The 25791-nt window shown below is 43.1% G+C and overlaps 1 pseudogene; it reads right to left on the bottom strand.

The window, feature by feature from the left end:
* Nucleotides 1-22688: 22688 nt before the first annotated feature.
* On the bottom strand, nucleotides 22689-23121 carry LOC148021842 (glyceraldehyde-3-phosphate dehydrogenase, cytosolic pseudogene; annotated as a pseudogene).
* Nucleotides 23122-25791: the final 2670 nt, after the last annotated feature.

Below are 25791 nucleotides of genomic sequence, written 5' to 3' on the forward strand. Positions count from 1 at the left end.
GTGTAAACATGCGATTCACTGCTTCAACGCATCACATGGTTCACAATAACCCCATCCTTTCTTGGCAACGTAAAAATGCCTGACAATCTGGACACTAACTTTCCTAGGTCCTACTAGGATTTACATCAAATAAACATGCCACTTGCAAATCCATAGTTCGTGTTTGTGCCCTTCTATCCCTTTTCGAATAACATCTTATGGGTGTTAACTTTCCTCATGAATCAATACAAGGAAGATTTATCTAAAAATGGGACATGCCATTAATCTTTCCATACCTAGTAAAAAGGTGTACCTCAATAATTTTAACCTTGTGATGAGGCAATAGTTGTCCTAGGCTCATCACTTTTGAATATACAGAAATGAAACTTGCTAATAAGGTCCTACAAATGCATAGACACCTTATACTCTTTTCATTCATTCCTTTGACGTTCCAATGATCAATTTCCATATCTTAAGCTATTTCTAATAATGTTCAAATAGCCAATTCATGTCCCAATTGCATTTAACTTAACTAGTTGCATTTGACATGCATGAGTGCCTCCTAATCCATGAAGTTATCGTGACTAATTCAATACTTCTGTGTGGAATCCAAATAGATAAAACCTGGACTTGTGAATTCCGGGAAATGTCCACGTATGCTCGGGGTGAACCTTCTGCATCGCACCTTGTGATCTTTTTGGAGACCATCGCGAATTCGATCTCCCGTTAGCCTTTGTGGGTTTCAACTTTTGGCCTTAGCTTGCAATCTTATGACCTTGGCCCGCCTCCCTTGTATGCGCAACTCTCTTTGATATATGGCTTCCTTGTCTGAAGTTCCGACTTGCGGAATTTGCCTTGGGAAGGCCTTAGGGTTCTTATGAGATCCCCTTGACAATGGAGATTTGAGAGCTTTAATCCACCTTGAAAAATCCGGTTTTAGGAAGGATTATGTGGGCCTTACGATGATGTCCGCGGAAAAGGGCTCCTGAGAATGGGCCTTGCAAAAATGGGCATTTAGAGTTCTTCTTCTTCTTCCAAAAAAAAATCCAAGGACCGGCCTTGTAAGTGATTAGTGGGAAGGCCTTTATGGGCTTCCTCTCTTTATTCTTCAAAATCCCGAGGATTAAAGATATTGGGGAAAGGCTTTTAAGGACCCCTCTTCTTCTCTACAAGATCTTGGCCAAGAGGCTTATGGAAAATCGTTGAGAAGGTTCGTCGCCTCCTTCTCTTCAAATCCCGGGATGGGCTTATTGTGATTTGGGTAGGAAGGGGTGTTATGGAAGCCCCTTAGAAGCTTCCAAATAAGAAGCTTCTAGCTTCTGACCATGGACAGCATCGTCCACGTGGAGGAGGAGGGGGGTGTATTCCAGTGGCGGCAGCGGACTGGGCAGTCAGGCGGCGGTCTGAGGCGGCTGGTGGTCTGGCGGCAGCAACAGCCTAGTCCCCTTCCCTTCCACACGGCGGCAACAGCTCGCCCCTCCTCCACACGGCCACCTCCCTTCACCCCTTCCTTCACACGGCGACCTCCCGGCCAGCTCGTCCAGCTGTCCTCCTCCCTTCCCCACAGCGCATTCTCCTCCCTTCCACACTTGTCCAGCACCTCCTCCCTCTCCCCCTCGTCCAACACGTCAACATGGTGGCCTCCCTTCACACGTCTTCTGCCCACGGCCGTTTTGTCCTCCTTGTCCTCCGTAGCAGTCTGGCGACCTCTTCCAGCTTGGCGACGGTGGCTTCTTCCAGCCCCTCCAGCATCGACCCTTCCTCACGGCCGTCTGACCCCTTTGGCCCCCTCCGTCCAGCACCTTCACGTCACGGCAGCCTTCCCACAGTCCTTCTTTCCTCCTCCCTTCTCCCCAAGAGGGAGTTCTTATAGCCCAAGGAGGGTGAGGGTCCTTCCCACGTGGTCGGATGCATGGCCTTCTCCCTTCACCTCCTCATGCTCCACTAGCCCATCCCTTTCCCCCAGCCACACATCGGCTGGGAAAATAAAAAAATTTGCAATAATTTCACCTTTATCCTCTTGACCTCTTCCCAAGAGGGAGTTTTCCCGCGGCTATGCCGGTTTTCAATCCCCGACCCTATTTTCGTAAGGTGGAGTGTCTCCATTTCCCGCGTATGGCTGCTGACACTGGTGATACTCTTTGCACGAGTTTACGATGAGAGCGGGAAGTTAATATTTACGGTAGGCATTATGCGGAAATATTACATTCTCTCCCCCTTAGAAGAATCGAGATGTCCTCATCTCGAGGTAACTGGGGATATCGAAGATTGAGAGAGCTTTCATCCATCCAGGTAGCATCCTCCTTAGGATAATCTTCCCACTGGACGAGGCATTCTCTCAAGGTTCTGGATCTCAGTTGTCTCACCCTAGCATCTAAAATCTTGTCCGGCCTTAGTTCAAAGACTCCTTGACTAGGCATTTACAAGTTGTTGGTCATCAAGTACATGATTAGGGTTAGGTACATACTTCACTCTTCAATATACTGTTATGGAATACTTTATGAACCTTTAGGTTTTCAGGGAATTGCAGTCTATAAACATTAGGTCTTAAGCACTTGAGGATCTTGTATCGTCCACAATACCTTGGACTTAGCTTCCTGCAATCTCCTAAGGATAGAGAACTCCTCTTTGGGCATACCTGAATGAAGACCATGTCTCCTTCCTCAAGTATTCTATCTTGACACTTCAAATCCGTGTATGCCTTCTGTCTATCCTTCGCAGCTTTGATGTCCTGAGAAAGTGAAATCATGAGCTTTGCACAATATCTTCCATTTAAATAACTGGCTTGCTTGTATAGATACTCTCATTCTATAGTAGACGAGTCTACTACTGACAGAGAATTCACAATACTTGGCCTCTAGCTTTTGTTCCTGATCCTTGATAGGGATTTTTCCTTGGCATCCTTTGATAGGCTAGATCATGGCATCCTTCCTCTCTAGCTAGCTCAAGTATTAGGTCGTTGTCATGGACACCTCTGTAGCTGGAGATCTAGCTATTGATAGATTTTGCAAGATTAATGAATTAAGGAATGCCTTGCGATTGAGTGCATCAACAACTACATTCTCCTTTCCAGGTCGGTACTTGATCTTAAAATCATATTCCTCCAATACTTCAATCCATCAACGTTGCCTCATGTTGAGCTCGTTCTGGGTAAAAATCCATTTGAGGCTCTTATGATCGGTTACTAGAGTAAACTTGTTACCCAATAGGTAGTGTCTCCAAAGCTTTAGAACATGGATTGACAGCTAATAACTCTAGATCATGAGTGGCATAATTCTTTTCGTGACTCTTCAATTTCCTTGAAGAATATGCTGATGATGAGCACATATCTTAAGGCAAGCATGCTAGTATCAGTTTACTACCTCTACCCCTTACTGTGGTCTAGAAGTTTAGGATCAGTGCTGATACCAAACTTTGCTTCAACCTATCGAAGCTAGTTTGTTCGTCAGTTGACCAAGCAATGTTTGCTTCTTCAGTAAGTCTTTCAAAGGTGCTGCAATCAAAGCATAGTTTTTTTTTTTGATAAAGACCCTATACCATCTTGTCAATCCAAGAAAGCTGAGTATTTCTTTGACAGATACTGGTATTGGCCATTCAAGCATATCTCTGACTTTGGCTGGATCTACTGATATTCCTTCTGATGATACTATGAATCTTAGATCTTCAATCTAACGTTTGAAGAATGCGCACTTCTTCATTTTCGCATACAACTTATGAGACCTCATTGTCTCCAACACAATCCGTAGTTGGGGTTCATGATCTTCTTCCTGTTTAGAATAGACTAAGTGTCGTCGAAGAAGACAAGCATGAAATCATCAAGATATGGCCTATAGATATCCTGCATTAACCTATTGAAGGTGGCAGGTGCATTTGTAAGCCCGAATGACATAACCAAGAATTCACAGTGCCCATATCTTGTATTGAAGGCCGTTTTTGGGAATATCCTCATTCTTGATCCTGACTTGATAGTAGCCTGACCTGAGATCAATTTTTGGAGAAGATCTTTGCACCTTGAAGGCGGTCAAGAAGCTCATCTATTCTAGGAATAGGGTACTTGTTCTTGGCTGTTGATTGATTCAACCCACGATAATCAATACATAGTCGAAGTGTCCCATCTTTCTTTTTCTGGAATAGGACTGGAGCTCTCCATGGGGAACTACTAGGACTGCTGTAGCCTTGGCTTAACAGCTGCTTGAGTTGTTTCTTCAACTCAATTGCTTCCGATATAGACATTCTATAGGTTCTCTTCACAATAGGCACAGCTCCTATTACTGGCTTGATCTCATGATCTACTTCTCTTTGAAGTGGGAGTTCTGTTAACTCTTCAGAACTACGTCCCCGTATTCCTTCAGCCAAGTGACCAATTCACTTTACTTCTTTATCAATATTCATAGTCAAGACAATCGGGAAAAAGTTTTATTCCATTCATATCAGCATAGCCCTTTCGGGGCACAATTATTTCTTGGGCCGATGGTACAAGTTAATACATTAATTCGAGGAGAATAAGATATTATTGCATTCAGCTACAGGAACTGAGTAGTAGTACGGATTGGGGTCATTGATCTTCAGGAATCGGTAGTTCATTGGAAGATTAGGGTATCTCTTCCTTCGATATCCATTCTTCTCATGACGCCCCAAAACCTTGATTCGGTCGGCAGGGATTTTTTGAATCACTTCTCTGTACACATACTTATTCTGGTTAACCCTTCGACCTCCAACCTGTAGGGTCGCGTTTGCGTGAGCCTCAATAAAGACGAACAGCTTTACGATCTTCAAATCCTCCATCCACTTGATTCTCTTCAAGTTAATTTGAAGGTACACAGGTTGATAGGCAGTTATGTAATAGACCCCTATAACACCCATCCATCTCCATTCCACGTACACAGGTGATGGATTGTAAATGCGGTCTAGGATGTTCATCATTTCAATTCTCTGCCTATAATGCGGAGAGTGCATTGCAGTCATAAACATGATCCGGAACACCAAAAACTTGTTCCACGCCTCGTAATTCTGCAAGACAGCATTCAAAGTAAGGAAATGTTTGGGACACAACATTTGCTTTACTTCCTCTTATTAAAATTTCCTACAAACAAATCCTTTGTTGATTCGCTCTGATACCAACTGTAACGTGTCCACTGGAACCCTCTAGGACACGTCTTAGCAGTCCATCGGAAAGGTTGTCCAGAAAACTCCGCCCGGCACTCCCATGGAATGTTACGGGTTTTGCAATCTAGGTCTTTCCGAGTCTGCCACGTAGCGGAAGTATCCTGGCCGTTCCCACTTAGGATCGACCTGAATTTGGGTTTCCTGTTTGGTCATTAGCTAGCAACAACTAGTGTCAGACCCGAGCGAACTACTTTACGCAGAAACGCCAGGTCCGAAGCGGATTCAAGCTGCACTTGGTTCAAGGAGAATGGGAAACGAGAGGGATGCATGGCTCGACCTCTCTGCCACAAGGCATAGTCCCATTCCGTTCCCCTAAAACAGCGCGAATCGGGTAATAGTTAATTCTAGGTCATCGTTCTCGTTACTCGTTCCGATGATGACGATCATCCTCTGTTCGTCGAAGACTTTGAGAAAAGTTCCCGGCTAACCGGGACCACCCTTCCATAGGACAGACCCATGGTCCATCCTCCGCACTTTCCTCGGTTTGTTTTAGTTATGTAATTACCTACCACATTAGTTTGACATATACAAACAGCTTCTTTGATTAACCCTGTTATGCACTGGTTCTTTCACGTAATCTTATCACAGGACATAAAGAAAACAATGTCAAACAACTCCTTTGTTATCATTATATCCTTTTATCTTCGAAATACAAGGAGTTCCCGCCCATAGGCGCATTCATAATCCGCCCGAAGGCTATCCAGTAATCCTTCCTGTGATTACTATCCCAAGTTTCCGCCCGTAGACTAGTATGCGGGCCTCGAGATCCAATCCCGAGTCACGTTAGTCTCTTGTGCAGGGCCGGGAAGGCGAGGGATTTACAGCCAGAGCCCCCCCTGGCACCCAAGCGTCCTCCTGCTCCAAGTAGAACTCAACGGAGAGACCTCTCACGGCGGGTTCGGTCGACGTTCCCGGCGCGGTTCACAACCCCCTTGGTTAGGGTCAGGCAGGCAGTCGGGGGTAACTGAAGCTGCCTCTCAGGCACCAACCTGAAGCTTTAGATATATTTTCATCCTTTAGTTCACTGAGCAAACAATGCAAACAGTCCTTTCTAAACTGTTACAAGCACAATCAATTTCAGTGGTCTTTTAGCTGGCAAACTGTTAAGGAGTGGCTCCTTTTCTCTGAATGCAACCCGCATTCGATCCGGAATCAATTGCAACTTGGCAAGATTCCTATCATTCTTGGGTTAGGGTCATACCCTACCAATACATTAGTGTTTAGTTGTGGTAGGTTCCAGCGACCATGTCGCTTCAATTTATTGTCTGGTCATTTTCAAATACCTAACTTTCCTTTTCCTTGGCAAATTATCCCCAAGAAAAATGAGTAACAGGATGATTAGTCATCCTCTTGTAAGTTAAATTCTTTCAATAACTTGCCAACCTCATTTTCGAGAGATGACAAAAACTCTCTTGTGGACAAATCTCAAGACTATACAATGTTGCGGCTTTGTGCACAAGTATTGCATCTATTCCACGGAATCCTTCTATCCATTGCTTAGCGTTTCCCGATCACGGAGTTTACCTCCATCGAGTAACAGGGTCTTATTGGGTATCCTCCAAATCATTCCTAATTAGGTTTGGCTCATGATACTGGAAATATGCAACTCCGTCGGAGTTCGTCATGATTCATAGGATAACCTTAGGTCATTTCATACATAAACACCCAATTGACTCGACATTCCGAATGTGTGTAAGATCTTAGGGTTTGTGGTTCTAACTTGGCAACAAATGTAAAACTAGGTCGAGTTCTTGCCGCACCAAACCCTAGTTAGCACTTGGAATACTTATCATATCGTCTGAACCATGCCCATATGAATCCCTGTGGCTTAGGTGATTTAGACGACACAATATACTTGTCTTGCAACAAGGATGAACCTTTCCCAAAGGTAATAAACTAGGTCAATAGTTACAACTACTCCAATACGTGTAAACATGCGATTCACTGCTTCAACGCATCACATGGTTCACAATAACCCCAATCTTTTCTTGGCAACGTAAAAATGCCTGACAATCTGGACACTAACTTTCCTAGGTCCTACTAGGATTTACATCAAATAAACATGCCACTTGCAAATCCATAGTTCGTGTTTGTGCCCTTCTATCCCTTTTCGAATAACATCTTATGGGTGTTAACTTTCCTCATGAATCAATACAAGGAAGATTTATCTAAAAATGGGACATGCCATTAATCTTTCCACACCTAGTAAAAAGGTGTACCTCAATAATTTTAACCTTGTGATGAGGCAATAGTTGTCCTAGGCTCATCACTTTTGAATATACAGAAAGGAAACTTGCTAATAAGGTCCTACAAATGCATAGACACCTTATACTCATTTCATTCATTCCTTTGACGTTCCAATGATCAATTTCCATATCTTAAGCTATTTCTAATAATGTTCAAATAGCCAATTCATGTCCCGATTGCATTTAACTTAACTAGTTGCATTTGACATGCATGAGTGCCTCCTAATCCATGAAGTTATCGTGACTAATTCAATACTTCTGTGTGGAATCCAAATAGATAAAACCTGGACTTGTGAATTCCGGGAAATGTCCACGTATGCTCGTGGTGAACCTTCCGCATCGCACCTTGTGATCTTTTTGGAGACCATTGCGAATTCGATCTCCCGTTAGCCTTTGTGGGTTTCAACTTTTGGCCTTAGCTTGCAATCTTATGACCTTGGCCCGCCTCCCTTGTATGCGCAACTCTCTTTGATATATGGCTTCCTTGTCTGAAGTTCCGACTTGCGGAATTTGCCTTGGGAAGGCCTTAGGGTTCTTATGAGATCCCCTTGACAATGGAGATTTGAGAGCTTTAATGCACCTTGAAAATCCGGTTTTAGGAAGGATTATGTGGGCCTTACGATGATGTCCGCGGAAAAGGGCTCCTGAGAATGGGCCTTGCAAAAATGGGCATTTAGAGTTCTTCTTCTTCTTCCAAAAAAAAATCCAAGGACCGGCCTTGTAAGTGATTAGTGGGAAGGCCTTTATGGGCTTCCTCTCTTTATTCTTCAAAATCCTGAGGATTAAAGATATTGGGGAAAGGCTTTTAAGGACCCCTCTTCTTCTCTACAAGATCTTGGCCAAGAGGCTTATGGAAAATCGTTGAGAAGGTTCGTCGCCTCCTTCTCTTCAAATCCCGGGATGGGCTTATTGTGATTTGGGTAGGAAGGGGTGTTATGGAAGCCCCTTAGAAGCTTCCAAATAAGAAGCTTCTAGCTTCTGACCATGGACAGCATCGTCCACGTGGAGGAGGAGGGGGGTGTATTCCAGTGGCGGCAGCGGACTGGGCAGTCAGGCGGCGGTCTGAGGCGGCTGGTGGTCTGGCGGCAGCAACAGCCTAGTCCCCTTCCCTTCCACACGGCGGCAGCAGCTCGCCCCTCCTCCACACGGCCACCTCCCTTCACCCCTTCCTTCACACGGCGACCTCCCGCCCAGCTCGTCCAGCTGTCCTCCTCCCTTCCCCACAGCGCATTCTCCTCCCTTCCACACTTGTCCAGCACCTCCTCCCTCTTCCCATCGTCCAACACGTCGACATGGCGGCCTCCCTTCACACGTCTTCTGCCCACGGCCGTTTTGTCCTCCTTGTCCTCCGCAGCAGTCTGGCGACCTCTTCCAGCTTGGCGACGGTGGCTTCTTCCAGCCCCTCCAGCATCGACCCTTCCTCACGGCCGTCTGACCCCTTCGGCCCCCTCCGTCCAGCACCTTCACGTCACGGCAGCCTTCCCACAGTCCTTCTTTCCTCCTCCCTTCTCCCCAAGAGGGAGTTCTTATAGCCCAAGGAGGGTGAGGGTCCTTCCCACGTGGTCGGATGCATGGCCTTCTCCCTTCACCTCCTCATGCTCCACTAGCCCATCTCTTTCCCCCAGCCACACATCGGCTGGGAAAATAAGAAAATTTGCAATAATTTCACCTTTATCATCTTGACCTCTTCCCAAGAGGGAGTTTTCCCGCGGCTATGCCGGTTTTCAATCCCCGACCCTATTTTCGTAAGGTGGAGTGTCTCCATTTCCCGCGTATGGCTGCTGACACTGGTGATACTCTTTGCACGAGTTTATGATGAGAGCGGGAAGTTAATATTTACGGTAGGCATTACGCGGAAATATTACAAAATCTAATTAATATGCCAAACGCTGAACTTGTTGAAATACAAGCATCACTGTTAGAGGAGGAAAAGAAGCTAAAAAATAAGGAAGAACCAAGCACCTCTAGAGATGAACATGCATTATATGTTGGCAACAGGTACAAAGGCAAGAAGGATCAGCTCTTCTGTGTCTTCTGCAAAAGGATTGGGGACACACTAAGAAGTTCTGCCATGCCAGAACCAGGTCCCAAAAGGCCTATCTAGTTGTAGTCAAAGAGGAAGAAGAAAATGGAGTGAAGGAAGAAGAAGAAGAAGAAGAAGAAGAAGATGATGATGATGATGAAGAAGAACAAGAACAAGAAGAAGAACAAGAAGAAGAAAACCACAAGGAGAAGGACAAACCTCATTAGTCCTTCTATTCAGATGGATTTTTTTAGTTTTGTATTTCCTAACCCTAATGCCTCAAACGTAAACTTGTAAACTCCTTAGTTATCCTTGTATTACAGCCTTTGTACACTTTGTGAGGCCCCTGCTATAGCCTCCAGATGTCCATCATGTTTGTGGTACCCACATTTAGCCTTTTTTGCGACAGCCTCTAGTGTTTTTCCATGTTTATGGTGTGCCCACACTTTGCAGATGTCACTTTCACTAGAGCCTCTATACACTTTTTACTTCTGATTGTGATTGAGGAGGGGTGTTGAGATATTTGCAATCACACCTACTTCAGTCCCTTTGTGAGAAGCAATGAGGGCTCAGGACGAGAATCCCATATGCACAATAGGCGAAAGTACCACCACTCAATTCCTATAAAGCATTGTACTTGCACTCTTTTTCTAAGGCAATGATAGTACTCTTTTCTTTCTAGTAAAGTGTCATGTCACTCTCAATACACAAGATTGTGTTTATGAGTCCAAGTCTCAATCTTGGAATCTAATTCACTTGTGTAACAATTGCTCTAGATCCCGTGTAATTTAACATACATATGACAAACCTGTAATAACACCTATTTTTTAACTAGTTTATTGAAAAGTGCCACCACAAAATAAACAATTTCATATTAGTGATACTAATCGAGGCACTCCAATCTAATGTGACAGCTATTTGTTTAATGTGATGGACAAATATTTGTTTCAAGGGAGTGTTTCATATGAAACTTTAGAATATCTACCTTACATTTTATGATGTATCACATTAGATACCACCATGGAATTAGAGTGAAACTATGACAAGGCGAAGCCACTTGAGAACTAGAATCTAAACAAAATTCTAGCATAAACCTAGAGTATAGTGTTGAGTACTACAAAAGAAAGGATTGTAAATAAATAGTGGAATTTGTAGTAATCTTCTTAATATCACATAAATATTTATAATACTTTACTACAATCAAATATGTATTCATGGAATGTCTTGCTTTCAAAGCCTCGAAACACCCACCATGTAATATAATATTTCAAAACCTAAAAAACACTCGCCATCTAATACAATATTTCAAAGGTAACATCATTGGGGCTCATTTCATTGTGTCATAATCAAACGAGTTCATATGGAGAAAGAGTAATCAACACTAGAGAGAATGATTCCAACTTGAATACATATCATTATGTATCCAAAACCAAAAATGTATCAAAGATACTATAGAAGCCTCCTATAAGTGAGGGAAAAATATGCCCTAATGGTCTTAAGACATCACCACAAAACTATGGTAATGATGATAATGCAAGGGTTTTGAATATTAAGATGGTACATTATACAACCCTTAGTGGAAGTATCATGTAAACTTTGAGAGATTTACATATTCACATGGATCTCAGCATTATTGGTAACTTAAGTCTGCCACCCAAGTTTTAGAAGAAGCGAGAAAAGGATCATTGAAATGTAGATACACTATCATGATGATGTATGAGGTACCCAATAGAAAGAATGTCAATGTCTATCTAGGAAAACCAAGCAGACAATTTTCCCTAAAGGTGACAGAGTCCACCCATTAGCTTTGGCTCTTTGCATCCTTTATTACATTAACTATGCATGTCTCATAACTTAAAAATATGCTAAAACAATTGAATGTAAAAAAGGAAGGGGGCTTGTACTATGGAGATGGACGATTGGCCTTGCAAAATTTGTGTGATGGATTGATTTGGGAAGTGGAGGTCCCATTGCTAAGGAGAAAAAACTTTCACCCAAGTGGGAAGAATCCAATCAACTCTATTTAGGAAAGACTTTTAAACTCCTTATTATCAAGTTTAGGGAAGTATTAATACTATAGTTTACAAAAGTCATATGTGTTCATTTGTGATCTATATCTTTGTGGTTGCATATATCAAACCTACAAAATATGGTTAGGAAGATAAACTCAAGGGGAGTTGAACCCTAGACACACTGTGTGTCTATTGAGGAGTCTACCTACACAACTCAAAAAAAATTGTAAAGAAAGATGCATGATTTCCTTTATAGGAAATCATGCATCTCTCTCTCTCTCTCTCTCTCTCTCTCTCTCTCTCTCTCTCTCCTACGCACACTTTAAGTGAGCATACATCTTTAATTACACATATATACAATAGCTCTCACATGCACCAATATCAATGTACTTTAACAACAATTACAACTTATATAATAAAAACAAGTGGATTCATATGCCAAAATAAACATTCAACTCCACTTTTACATCATCTATTAACCTTCCATATTCCTATTCCATTGTAACGTGTCCACCTGTTCTCTTCAAGACACGTCTTAGCAGTCCATTGGAAAGGAGATCTAGAAAGCTCTGCTTGGCACTCCCATGGAATGTTACGAGTTTTGTGATCCAGGACTTTCCGTGTTTGCCATGTAGTGGAAGTATTATGGCCCTTCCCACTTAGGACCAACCTGAATAAGGGTCTCCCCTAATGGTAATTCCCTAAACGGCAAGTAGCGTCAAACCCCAAGCAAACTACTTTATGCAGAAATGCCAGGGCCGAAGCGGATTCACGCTACACTTGGTTCAAGGAGAATGGAAAACGAGAGGGACGCTGTCGAAGGAATTATGAAAGCAAAGTCGCGTCTTCAGAAGACCTTGATAAATTTCAGGATACGCTGTCTACTGTTGTAAATGTCCACATTGCAGCTCAGAAAAAGATCAATGGAATCAAGGTTGATTTTTTCATATAGAACTGATGACATCCTTGTAAAAATAAATAGTATAGAAGGTTGGCTCTTCTTTTTCATTTAGACAAGAATAAATTTTTCAGGAGCAGTGTTTGCTTTTAAACTGGTTGAAGAAGTGTCACTGATTTTTGTCAGACGAACAATAGAAATCAGTTCATGATTCTAAAAGGACAAAATAGCATGTTTCTTCTAGCTTTGTGACTGCATACACATCTTGTCAAAGTGGATTTCTAGTAATATTGAGGTTCTCTAAACTGAAATGAATGCTGGAATCATCGTCAAATGACAGCCACAGTAATTCAGAAACATATCATCAATGAAGGATAGAATTCTCCGGCAATAGGGAAATCCTTATCTCTCATCTCCTGAGCTGCTACAGGATTAATCATGTTCTGCAAACAATATGCCAAAGCAACCACGTCTTCAAGAGGCCTCCAATGTTCCTCTACTTTGCTGGTGAATGACCCTACCATTTACATTAGTCAGGCCAGTTCTGAGTTTTCAGGTACGACATGGAATGGCACATACATTTCTCTGCAAAGAAGGCGAAAGGGGAGACAAGCAAGGCAGCGATAGTGTTTCAGTAAACGAGGAAGATGTACTTCCGAAGTTTCCTCTTTACCATCTGATTCTTTCTTCTATCCTGATTCATGACTGCTATTATTGCCACAAATTCTCATCACAGCATATTAAGGCTTTGATTTCAAAAGGACAATTTTTGTGGCACTGATCAAGGCAGTGCAGTCAGGAATATAAAGCTCTCCATAGAAAACAAATGATTGCATGCCTTCAAAGCATTCCTTCCCTGCCCTTTTAGTAGTCATATATCTACTTTGCAAAGTTCACGTAGCTTGGGTCGTTTACCGATTTTCTCCATCTGAAGTAGTCGAGTGTGGGCCATCAGGGAAACCACCAAATCACAAATTCTTTGATCAAGACTTGCTCGTCTGGAGCTGTAATCGTGGATGTGTGGGAAGCAATAACAGGAAATGTGGTGAGCTATTTTCCATACTCGTTTCTCCACAACGTCCTCCAAACAAATCGAAGTAGCAGTAGCAACAGAAGTTGTGGATCAAGTGTTCTTCTGAAGTCATCGATCAAGCGTTCCTCCTCTACAAAATTTCTCAGCGATGAAGGCAAAAGGGGAGACAAGCAGGGCAGCGATAGCGTTTCGGATTTTGCACAGGGAGTGGGATAGACGCAGTGCTCATTAGAGCAAATTTTCACAGCTTCTAAATCAATTATTTCCACTCAGTGGAGTATGTGCTTTGAAATCGTGGTTCTGCTCCATCACTTGAGAAGCCAAACCACAGCTACTTTTGAGCCTTTTGAAATATCTTTACAGTCAGATTCGCACTCCATACCCATTGGCTTCAGCCTCCAAGTATGCGCATACATGCTCCATGACCTCTCTTCCCTTGGCACTGTTCTGCTGGAACTTCTCAACACACCGCTGCTCAATCTTCTCAGCCATGGAAGCGAGTGCAGACAGCGTGTGGCAGCTAATGCTGGTCTCCTAGTGCAGTGTCGTCCAATCTGGATTCTGCGGATGCGGCGAGTACCAGCACCGTTCTTCAACGGACACAAAGTCCCTCAGCGTGACGTTTCGGTTCCTCCTCCAGACTGGTTTCAGACAAGGCTCGCGCACTGTTGGGATGACAATGTCCACCCCCCCCAAAACTCCTGCTTCAGCCACCGTACTCCCCTATTCCCCAATTGCAGAGCTTTTTCCCCATGATTCCCCTTCCTCTACAACTATTTCCGTCGTTTTTCTCCCCTCAAAGCACGGCTCTCCTTTCCCCTAAAGCGCGGCTCTGTCCCAGAAAAAGCAAAAACTCTTGAGTGTTACACAAAAACCACCAGCTTAATGACATGCCCAACCTCGAAGTCGCGTAGATTAGAAGATCTCAATATTTCTTGCCAGCAGCAACCAAAGCAATATGGCTGATGAGATCCACCACTCGGTTGCTGTAGCCCCATTCATTGTCAGACCATGCCACCAACTTCATAAATTTGTTTTGTTCAGAGCAATGCCTGCCTTTGCATCAAAGATGCTGGACCTCTCATCCCCAACAAAGTCGGTAGAGACCACATCATCCTCAGTATATTCAAGGATCCCTTTCATTAAGCTTTCAGATGCAGCTTTGACTGCTGCCTTAGTCTAGCAACTTTCAACCTGTCAATAGCTAGCTGAATATCCTCAGGTCTCCTCTCCAACTGTCGAATCCGAAGAGCTAAGAGCTCCTCTCTCGTCAAATCCTCCTGCCAAGGTAAAACTGACCAAGTCAAAGCACAAGTCTCAATCGGCATAACAGGTTTCTGACCATACATCAACTCTGCAGGCATATATCCTGTGGTAACACTATGAGTCGTACGATCAGCCCATAAAGCAAATGGTAGAAGTCTTGGCCATTCTCCAATCCATCCTCTGTATGCTTTGGCTAATGCTTTCACTATCGGTGGATACCCTCTTTCACTCTTTCCATTTCCCTCTGGATTATATGCTGTGGTTAGAGCCAATTTGATTCCTAGCTGAGAGAAAAACTCCCTAGCCTCATCTGCATCCAATTCACCATGATCCGCAGTGATCTTACCCACACAACCATACCTGCAGAAAATTTCCTCCAATAAGAACTTACACACTGCACTAGTGGTCTTCGTTCTCAAAGATCTGCCCTCAACATGATTAGAAAGATCCTCTCTAGCCAAAACAATGTATCTCATCTGCCATAGACCCATAGGCATGGTAACCAAATCAACTACCCACTTATAATGAATGCATAGCGGATAGGTCAGATGAAGCTCATCTCTATGACGCACTACTGAATACATCTGGCAGTCTCTGCAAGTCTCAACAAAGTGAGAAACATCTCTGTACATGCCTTTCCACCAATATTTCTCCCTGATTTTCTCATAAGTAGCCCATACTCCTCTATGACCAGCCCAAGGACTCTCATGAAACTCCCTCATCACCTGTAACTGTGTCTCTCTATCGCAGACAACCCGCAAAGGTAATCCGCCTCTTTTCTTCGGATGCTTCCAAAGAAATCCATGCTTGAGAAAATAACCATAGGCTTTCCTTCTGATCTTCTTAAACTCTTCATCTGTCCATTCATCTCTTTTGCTTAGTGTACTAAGGTACCTGCCAATCTACAACCAATCTCCAACATAGAGTTCTTCTATGGAAGCCACAATATCATAAACATGACAAACATGATCAACCATAGTGGCTGAAATTTTTGCATCATCCTCTTCTGCAAGTAGAGTCTCCTCATCATCATACCTGGCTCTAGATAACATATCTGCCACTGGATTATCCTTCCCTGCTATGTGTTTAAATTCTGGATTTAATGACTTAATGTATGCAATCCATCTCAACATGGCTATATCCGGAGTAGAGCAACTCGTGATCATACCAATCAATGGCAAGCAATCTGTCTCTACCACAACTGAAGCTCCAATAAAGTACTCCTTGTCACATTTGAGAGCCGTGACAATCCCCAATAATTCCCTCTTGATTTGCGGATATCTCCTCTGTCTCTCGTTTAGGACTTTCGCCCCAAACCGAATAGCATACCTATTTCCATCTGCATCATCTTGACCCACAGCCCAACCTATGCCAATTGGACTAGTGTCAACTGTCAATACAATAGGCCTATCACAATTATAATCCGCTTTCCTGAGAGTAGGAGCATTCTGCAATAACTTCTTCAATTTCCGCATGGCTTTAGTGTGGCTCTCATCCCAATAAAATTTTTGCCCCTTTCGAAGCAACTGATACAAACAATCTGCAATGTGTGCAAAATGAGGTATCCAAATCATATAAAACACGCAAGCACCAATGAATCTCCGTACCTCAGAAGTAGTAGAACAATACTCTGCAATCTTGCCTATAGCATTCACCTTATCAGGTGAGGGTTTCCTGCCATAATGTCCACACATATGCCCAACAATCACTCCAAAAACAGATTTTTGCCCTGAAAGTGTCAAGTTTACTTCTTCTAATCTGGCCAAAATCTTCTCACATGCTGAAATATGATCAGCCACAAAGTATCTGCATCCCTACTCATTTAGGCTCTCATTCTTCTCTTCTTCTGCACACCCCTTAATGGGCACATCATCCAAGAAAGGCATAGTAAGCTGAGGTATGTAATCACGAAGGACCTTATGCATGGCATTCATCATATGTGCAACAGAATTAGTGGCACCTTGAGGCAAGGTACACATCCTGACAAGCCCAATAGGAGTTCTCATGGTGGTTATGTCCCTGCTTTCCAAAGCCAACTGAAACTGATCATAACCTGAATACAAATCACCCAAAGAATAGATGGCACGTCCAGCAAATGCCTCTGCAAACTCATCCACAACTGGACCTATACCAACATTCCTGATAGTAACTCTGTTCACTGGCTGCATGTCCTGAATAAATCGAAGAGTACCATTCTTCTTTGGAACTGTAAACCACCTGTTTGAGTATGGTTCAGATGAAGGCTCAAGGATTCCCATCCTGATTTTCTCATTCAATAATTCAATCAGCTTTGGCAAGTGTGCTTTAGGCACTGGAATAGGTCGAAGATTCCATGGGATATGAGGAATAGTAAAAATGACCATAGGAGCAACAATATCAAGATTCACACATCCAATCTCATGTGGGAAAAAAGCAAATCCCCTTCCATGACGCTCAAGCATATCCAGAAAGCATTGCTTCTCTATGGGTAACAAGAAATCACCATTTCCAATTTTCAATTCAGCAAGAGTCTCTGCTGAAAACTTATGACCAATATGCTCCGGATTCCTCAAAATTTGCTGTTTAGCAGCCCTCTCTATTTGTTGATCACTGTCAGGTGGAAGCGGTACAGCAACCGGCTTCACCTTCTTATCCACAGTTTTGTATTTCGTGTCAACCCTGGCTTCATTATGCTCTTCTGCATTACATAAACCTTGCTGTAAATCAGCAATTCTGCACTCCAATGGCTGAATATTCTCAGCCCTCTGCTCTATGGACTGCATAGAAACAGCCCCAAACTCTGAATGCTGAAATATTTCAGCAGTAAACTCTGTTGGCTGAAATTTTTCAGCCCTCTGTCTCTCTGAAAGCTGATCATAACCAGCTGGAAACTCTGTTTGCTGAATTTCTTCAGCACTCAATACTCTTTGCTAAGTTACCTCAGCCTCTAACTCAATCTGTGACATAAAATCTGCAATTTCATGAAACATGTCCAGGGATTGCACTAATACATTACCGTGACAATTCAGCATATCAGTTTTCAGCATATCTTCCATCTCTGTCATCGTATCTGCACAAATCACACTGTCATACATCCCATCTATATGCTCATCATCCTCCAAAATTCCTGCATTTTTCAAATTTTTCTCCTTCCTGCATATATACTGCCTGGCAGCTCTAGACAACCTAGAAGTCTTCTGATAACTCATCGAACTGTTTGCTGAAATCCCAACAAAATCGGAGGAGAAAACACCGCTGCCAGGAGGCGAGAACTCCAATCTCCTCTCCTCTGTACCACCGTCGTCTCGCGAAACGGCGGTACCTAATGAAAACCCGAATCCCTCACAGTGGGCAAGGGTGCATCTCTGAGAGTATCCCTGTTTCTAACATGATTCACACATACAGTCATAAACTGAACTGCTCTCATACCATCTTTACTGCGAATCCGTGCATAAGCAGATCCATCAACCATGACCTTAGTTTCCATGCGCATCTCTGTAATGAATGGCTGACCAAGAATTATGGGATAAGAGCATGAATCCTGCACAAAGAAATGAAAATCCTCCTCTACATCACCAATAGAAACCCTCACACTAGGGCAAGCAGCATATAAATCACCTGCAGTGTTATTGGCGGCTCTCATACGCCACCCATGCTCTACATCCATAGGCCATCTGTTACTCTCATAAACTCCACGAACAATGAGATTAATCTCTGAACCATGATCAACCAATGCAACATAAGGCACCTGTTTCTCTCCAATCTTTACCATCGTCTCTGTAGTTGCCCTAGCCCAATGGCTCCGCGAAAAGTGACTACGCGGTATCAAAACAGGCTCATCAATTTCAGCATAATGCATAGGCTGAACCCTCTTCTCTACCTGCGGCAAAACAGAAGCATTATCAACCATAACCTCATCATCATCCTCATCCAACTCTCCAATCAAAACTCCCTGTGTATCAGTGGTAGCCAATGCATGTCTTTTCCTCTTCAGGACCTCCTGAAACTGATCCTGAAACTCTCTTTTTGAGATGCCCAAAATCTCACAAATAGTAAAAGTCACCTCACTGCCAAGTATCTTATCATTAAATATTTTCTTCATATCTGTAGATGTCTCAATATCGGACATCAATCTGAATCCTGGCTGCTTTCTCTCTCTAGGCTCTTGCCTCTTTTCTCTCTTTTGAGCATCCTCCATCTGTCGATCTGGCCCTGGTCTTGAAGACGGTCCTGCAGTAGGTGGAGTAACAAACTCACCCCCTCTAGTCTTCTTAACTGCACTTGGATTTTCTTCATCCCTCTTACGCTTCTCCTCAACAAATACATCTGCACCATGAGATTTAGCCAAATAAGCATAAATAGAATACCTGTCAACAGGCGAGTCCCAACCTGTCTCTGATCTGATGCTAGAGCCTGCGCTAGTCAAAACAGTTTACTGAATTTTCCCCTTGTTTGCAGACTCCATAGCATAAGTCCATAGTGCAGACTGAGTCTCTGAACCCTTCTCAATCTGTACTCCATATGCAGAAGCATCACCTCTAGCCGTCACATAAGAAGTACGTGCAGCCATGTCCTCCACTAACTTCTTCATTCCACCTTTACCAAAGTTGGTAGCAAGTGGAGCTCCTGTCTCAGTCAACCAAATCTTACCATCTTGCCCCCAATATACCAAATTCTGCCTCCTTGCATCCTGGAAAGAGTCACAATCCCTGCAATGCTGATGCTCTGTACTATCACACCAAATACATCTCCGATCTCTCCTAGGAGCACTAGGAGCACTCCTAGGTGCAGTAGGAGCACTAGAAGAAGTAGTAGGCATAGTCGAAGCAAACTGCTCCTTCAACTTACCCACCAACTCCGCTTTGACTGACTCAAGTGTCAAATCTGTGATACCTTTGATTATGTCATCAAGAGAAGTAGGCACCGATGGAGCGGATGGTTTTGGAGCAGAAGGTGTAGGCATCGGTCGTGGAACAGGAGGAATAGGTGGAGTAGAAACAGTAGGCACTGGCATAGGCCAAGAAACTGGATGAGGAGGAGAAGAAATAACAGGGATAGAAGTAGGCATAGGAGCAGATGATGGTGTAGGTGTCATGGAACCATTCTGTAGGCGAGTCTTCCATATCCTCCTCTTGATCAAAGTCGAGACTGCATCCTGAGCATCTTGCCAATCAGTTTTAAGACCCATAGGCTTCGTGCGATCTTCAAGAAGCTCACCCAATTCTTCTTGAAGAGCAGGATCTGCAGCTTGCAAGAAAAGCTCAACTTTTTCAACATCCAATGCTCTTTGCTCAATGGCATCAAGCTGACTATACCTCTCTTCGAATTCTCAAATCAACTCCGAAGCAGCAAGACCCTTGTTTGGCATGTAGACCCACTCTCGGAATGACCGCCGAGTAGCCATACCAAAGTCCTCAAGGAAGTATTCTTCTTTTAGAGCCTTCTTAAAATCTTGCCAATGTGTATTTTGAATAAAAAGATCAGTCACTTTTGTCCTCAAAGCAGGTGTGACAAGACGAAGGAAGTACTTACTCATAAGTCCAGCAGGAACTCCAAAAAACCCCATCTTGATCTCATATGTCTTCAAATATGTTGAAACATTACGCCCTCAAATAGCTTCTTCTCACTTTCAACTGCTTCAATAGCCTTAGTCGCGCTGTTTGCATTCTCCTGCTCCGAATAGAGTTGCCTTTGCTGAGACAACTGTTGTTGATGCAATTGTTGTTGCTGTTGCATATACATTTGTGTTTGCTGATTTTGGAGCTGCATATACATAGACATATTCTGCAAAATCTGTTTTAGATCCTCCGTTGAAGTACTTGACGCAGCAGTCATGGATGGAGCTGAAGTAGACGCAGCTGGAGTTGTAGAGGAAGCTGAAATAGAGGCTGAAGTGTCTCCCATCCTGAAATTTCTGTGACGCTTTCACGTCGGGTTCACCAAAGATGTCGAAGGAATTATGAAAGCAAAGTCGCGTCTTCAGAAGACCTTGATAAATTTCAGGATACGCTGTCTACTGTTGTAAATGTCCACATTGCAGCTCAGAAAAAGATCAATGGAATCAAGGTTGATTTTGTCATATAGAACTGATGACATCCTTGTAAAAATAAATAGTATAGAAGGTTGGCTCTTCTTTTTCATTTAGACAAGAATAAATTTTTCAGGAGCAGTGTTTGCTTTTAAACTGGTTGAAGAAGTGTCACTGATTTTTGTCAGACGAACAATAGAAATCAGTTCATGATTCTAAAAGGACAAAATAGCATGTTTCTTCTAGCTTTGTGACTGCATACACATCTTGTCAAAGTGGATTTCTAGTAATATTGAGGTTCTCTAAACTGAAATGAATGCTGGAATCATCGTCAAATGACAGCCACAGTAATTCAGAAACATATCATCAATGAAGGATAGAATTCTCCGGCAATAGGGAAATCCTTATCTCTCATCTCCTGAGCTGCTACAGGATTAATCATGTTCTGCAAACAATATGCCAAAGCAACCACGTCTTCAAGAGGCCTCCAATGTTCCTCTACTTTGCTGGTGAATGACCCTACCATTTACATTAGTCAGGCCAGTTCTGAGTTTTCAGGTACGACATGGAATGGCACATACATTTCTCTGCAAAGAAGGCGAAAGGGGAGACAAGCAAGGCAGCGATAGTGTTTCAGTAAACGAGGAAGATGTACTTCCGAAGTTGCCTCTTTACCATCTGATTCTTTCTTCTATCCTGATTCATGACTGCTATTATTGCCACAAATTCTCATCACAGCATATTAAGGCTTTGATTTCAAAAGGACAATTTTTGTGGCACTGATCAAGGCAGTGCAGTTAGGAATATAAAGCTCTCCATAGAAAACAAATGATTGCATGCCTTCAAAGCATTCCTTCCCTGCCCTTTTAGTAGTCATATATCTACTTTGCAAAGTTCACGTAGCTTGGGTCGTTTACCGATTTTCTCCATCTGAAGTAGTCGAGTGTGGGCCATCAGGGAAACCACCAAATCACAAATTCTTTGATCGAGACTTGCTCGTCTGGAGCTGTAATCGTGGATGTGTGGGAAGCAATAACAGGAAATGTGGTGAGCTATTTTCCATACTCGTTTCTCCACAACGTCCTCCAAACAAATTGAAGTAGTAGCAGCAACAGAAGTTGTGGATCAAGTGTTCTTCTGAAGTCATCGATCAAGCGTTCCTCCTCTACAAAATTTCTCAGTGATGAAGGCAAAAGGGGAGACAAGCAGGGCAGCGATAGCGTTTCGGATTTTGCACAGGGAGTGGGATAGACGCAGTGCTCATTAGAGCAAATTTTCACAGCTTCTAAATCAATTATTTCCACTCAGTGGAGTATGTGCTTTGAAATCGTGGTTCTGCTCCATCACTTGAGAAGCCAAACCACAGCTACTTTTGAGCCTTTTGAAATATCTTTACAGTCAGATCCGCACTCCAAACCCATTGGCTTCGGCCTCCAAGTATGCACATACATGCTCCATGACCTCTCTTCCCTTGGCACTGTTCTGCTGGAACTTCTCAACACACCGCTGCTCAATCTTCTTAGCCATGGAAGCGAGTGCAGACAGCGTGTGGCAGCTAATGCTGGTCTCCTGGTGCAGTGTCGTCCAATCGGGATTCTGCGGATGCGGCGAGTACCAGCACCGTTCTTCAACGGACACAAAGTCCCTCAGCGTGACGTTTCGGTTCCTCCTCCAGACTGGTTTCAGACAAGGCTCGCGCACTATTGGGATGACAATGTCCACCCCCCCCAAAACTCCTGCTTCAGCCACCGTACTCCCCTATTCCCCAATTGCAGAGCTTTTTCCCCATGATTCCCCTTTCTCTCCAGCTATTTCCGTCGTTTTTCTCCCCTCAAAGCACGGGTCTCCTTTCCCCTAAAGTGCGGCTCTGTCCCAGAAAAAGCAAAAACTCTTGAGTGTTACACAAAAACCACCAGCTTAATGACAGGCCCAACCTCGAAGTCGCGTAGATTAGAAGATCTCAATATTTCTTGCCAGCAACAACCAAAGCAATATGGCTGATGAGATCCACCACTCGGTTGCTGTAGCCCCATTCATTATCAGACCATGCCACAAACTTCATAAATTTGTTTTGTTCAGAGCAATGCCTGCCTTTGCATCAAAGATGCTGGACCTCTCATCCCCAACAAAGTCGGTAGAGACCACATCATCCTCAGTATATTCAAGGATCCCTTTCATTAAGCTTTCAGACGCAGCTTTGACTGCTGCCTTAACTTCATCGTAAGAAGCATCTTTTTCCAGTTGGCAAGTCAAAAGTTGAGCTAGGGATGATGTTTTGTGCTGCACCCTTGCCTCCTCGCCAGTCCTTCCCAGAAGAACCATCCACTGTCTTTTGAGTTGCAGTAGTTGCATAGACCTTAGTCATCAGACCCTCAATAATTCCAAACTCTTGGCGTATATCCTTTGCAAGCGAAGCTAGACAGTTCGTTGTACAACTGGCATTTGATACAATTTGCATCTCTGGTTTGTATTTTTCCTCATTAACACCCATCACAACATTGGGGCATCTGCAGAAGGTGCTAATATAATTACTTTCTTTGTAGCTTTTAAAGCACAGACAAGTGTGATACTATCCAGAGGGATATCCTCCTCATGCATTTATTTAAATAGTTGTAATGTCTTCTCTCCTTGACCCAGTTCAACATAGACTGAAAGCAACCCTTCATGCTCGCTACTATACTCATACGCAGAGCATAAATGTAATCACAACAACTAAGTGTGCATAAAGTATGAAATCGCACACACAACTTTCGAGTGTTTTTCACATCTCGAATGGGCAGCAATATGACAACGCAAGGCTCGACCTCTCTGCCATAAGGCATAGTCCCATTCCGTTCCCCTAAAACAGCGTAAACCGGGATTATTGTAACTTAGACTCTAGGTCAGCGCCCTTGCTGTTCATATCCTTTGAAACAATCTTCTTGCTATCCATCATGATTGAGAAAAGTTCCCAGCCAACCGGGACCACCCATCCGTAGGACGGACCAATGGCCACATCCACCACACTTTCCTCAGGTTGTTTTAGTTGTCTAATTACCTACCACATTTAGTTGGACATGCATCAAGCAGCTTTCTTAATTAACCCATTAGGCACTCGTTCCTTCATGTAATCATAGCACTTGACATAGAAAAACAGTATCAAACAAGTTCATTTTCAATAGGTTATCATATTTACCTTTGAAATACATTTATAAAGTCCAGCCCGTAGGCTTATCCATAATCCACCCAAAGGCTATCCAGCAATCCACAGGGATTACTAATCCAAGATTCCGCCCATAGACTAGTATGCGGGCCTCGAGATCCAATCCCGAGTCACGTTGGCCTCTTGTGTAGGGCCCAAAGGCAAGGGATTTACGACCAGAGCCCCCCCGGCACCCAAGTGTCCTCCTGCTCCAAGTAGCGCTCAATGGAGAGACGTCTCGCGACGGGTTTGGTCCACCTTCCCGGCACGGTTAACAACCCCCTTTGTTAGGGTTAGGCGGTAGACAGTCGGGGGTAACTGAGGCTGTCTGTCCCTTTAGGCCTTCAACCTGAAGCATTAGATATATTTTCATCCTTTAATTCCTTGAGCAAACAAAGAAAAATAGTGCTCTTTAAACTGTTACAAGCACAATCATTTCCAGTGGTCGTTTATTTTGGCCAACTGCTAAGGTGTGAATCCTTCTCTCCGAATGCATCCAGCACTCGATCCGGGTTCAATTGTGACTTGACAAGATCCCTAAGGTTTTGTTTGATAGCCCGTATGTCCTTGGGTTAGGGTTGTACCTTATTAACCCAACTTAACCAATACCCTAAGTTTTATTAACAGAAAGTATGTTGCTCCAATTTATTGATTGGTCCTTTACTTCCAAGAAAATATCTAATTCCCTTATCTTGGTCACTTTTCCCAAGAAGGGTACTATATCAAGACGATGATTCATCCTCTTGCAAGATAAACTTGCACAAGAATCTGCCAATCTCATTTCGAGGAATTTGACTATTCCCTTGTGATCAAATCACAAGATCATGCGACTCTACAACTTGTTGCACAAGTGTCGCATCTAATCCATGGGACTATTTTACCCATCGAACGGTGTCCAAGGGTTTGTGAAAGCAATATCGCATCCACAGAGGACCTTGACTAATTTCAAGATGAAAGATTAATCAAGAAAGATCAAATTCCATTTGAAAGCTCAATTTTAAATAATGTGTGACAAATATCCAGTTACATCTGAATGAGAGCATGTCCAATATACAAGTTTTTGTGGCAACCATCCAGATCTAATGTACTCTTGGATAGATAAACACAGCTCTTGTATAGTTAAAACTCTGTCATAGGTCTTTCAAAATACGTAATTCTTCACCATATAGAATTGTGATAAGATCAAACGTGAATAACATGCATTTTCATTGCCATGTTGATAATGGCTCGTGGTTCACAGATCATAATGAAGAATCTGAAAGTCTGAGATCTCTGTAGCAGATTGAAAGTTTCATAGGAATGTGGAGTATCAAGCTTTGATTGAGTTTTACAACTAGATTCAGTGTATGATCTAGCATATGTGCTTAAGCCAACTGTCTATAGGGATCTCCAAATGTGGGATGATTCATTTTAAGAGGTTTGAAGATTCTATAGTAGCTGAAACTATGACTGTTGCTGTAAACTGTGACTGTTGCTGTAAATTGTGATTGTTGCTGTAAATGTTAAAGATGCTTCTGCTTTACTGCTGTTCAAGTCCTCCACTACTTAGTCTTTCATCACCAACATCATTTTAAGCACATTCCACTCCTTTAACAACTGCAATGTAAACCCAATTCTCTTATGTTGTCCCTGTAAGTGAATTAATGTGTTATTAAAATCTGTAACCATGTGTCTCACATGGACTTTTCGAAGGTGCACTGTTCTCAGAATTCCTGAATCTTTTTCTGGATCATGTCCATAACATGGGCTGAACGAAGAGGCAGCGGCTATCATCAAGTACATGGATGATGAATTTCTGAGCATTAAGCAAATTCAGCTGTTTGTTTAGCTGAGAGAGACTTCAAAGTATGTTCAATGGGTAAGACTTCTTGTTTGTCCTGGACAGCAGTAATGCGGTCCTGGAGAGAAAGACCTCTGAATTGGTGAAGGTGAGACGACCCAAGTGGATGACTGCGATTTCTTCCATTTCTCCTTGTCTTC

Source organism: Lygodium microphyllum, chromosome 17, assembly GCF_053477565.2.
Source record: "Lygodium microphyllum isolate KBCC chromosome 17, Lygodium_microphyllum_v1.1.10, whole genome shotgun sequence".
Lineage (NCBI taxonomy): Eukaryota > Viridiplantae > Streptophyta > Polypodiopsida > Schizaeales > Lygodiaceae > Lygodium > Lygodium microphyllum.